Below are 1,374 nucleotides of genomic sequence, written 5' to 3' on the forward strand. Positions count from 1 at the left end.
CCACTTTACTTTATGCATCTCTCTTTCCCGCTCCTCTCTACTGAAAGTACAGATGAGTCTTTTCCTCTCTGTGATCCTGGTGGCAGGCCTCAAGCAGACTTCTAATACTGATGCTATTCCARCTATGTGTGCAGCTCAGCAGAGCAACAGGAGAGGAGATCTGAGGAGATGAAAGCGAACGAGTGAAAAAAAGAGAGAAAGACAAAGTGCCGATAGAGGGAGACGGTGCCAATTTGTGTAAAAGCAAACAGCGTCAAGTTTAATGCGACCGCTCAGATTTAATGCATGCACAATACATAGTGTGTGCATTTTGTCCAAAGGCATTATTGTGCAAAACAAAATGTTTGATTTTCTTCTGCAGCCAACAAGTGTTCTTATCAAACAATGTGAGTATAAATATTTGGTGTAATCACTTTTTCAGACTGAATACAAACTTTGAATAGATTCAAAATTAATCAAAAAATTAAAAAAAGGGCCTTGATTGACCCTCTTGGTCAGTTCCAGCAATTATTACTCTCTGTTGGAAATGAATGTCTGCTGCATTTGTGACAAACTTCCTTGACTTACAGCAAATTTTCTAATTTTCTAAATTTCTAATTCACACAATATTATTCTAGATTCTAACAGAAATATTTAGCTGCTTTTTTTTCTTAAATTTTGTAAAACTGTAAGTGTTGAGCTATTGGACGTATTGCACAAAACTTTTTTTTTACACTTTGAGAAGAATCTTGGATAGATAGCCTGAACTACAACTCTAGGTCCTAAACTACTGCTTGCATTAAAAAAAAAAAAAGAAAAAAAAAGAATGTAGCATTGCCATGTCAAAGAGGGCAAGAGCTGATGGGAAGCAGGCAGAGACAGACGGGCAGTCAGACAAAGTATTAGAGTGAGAAAAGAGATGAGGAGAAGAAGAGATTCCCAGAGCTGCGAGGCMGACTCAGCAGCAAATCAACTGACAGATCCATGCCAAACTCACAGCAGAGTTGCCGACTCAGGGTTTTTTAAACAAGGCCAGAGCCTCTGAACAGCCATTAGCGGCAGCTGGCTGGCACTGTACTACTTCAAACCAACTCGGTTTTAACATGGGTGTGGGAAATGAACACTGTAAGAGTGTGCATGGATGAGGGAGGTGAGGTCACTGTCTGCTCTCAACTTGTAAAAGCACTAAAAGTTAAGAGATGAGTGAGTATTCGCCTGAAGCACATTCATACAAGTATACACTGCCTTGTCTTTCTCTCAGCTCCTTTGATGAGTGAAGCAGCCAGCGAGCAGAGAATACAGAAACACAAGGCCAAAAGTTAGATGGGATGGAAGGAAGGATAATAAAAGACTAGTAGGTTGAGACAGAAAGTAAGAGTGATTGGGGGGGGGGGG

Source organism: Austrofundulus limnaeus, unplaced genomic scaffold, assembly GCF_001266775.1.
Source record: "Austrofundulus limnaeus strain Quisiro unplaced genomic scaffold, Austrofundulus_limnaeus-1.0 Scaffold101, whole genome shotgun sequence".
Taxonomy (NCBI): Eukaryota; Metazoa; Chordata; class Actinopteri; order Cyprinodontiformes; family Rivulidae; genus Austrofundulus; species Austrofundulus limnaeus.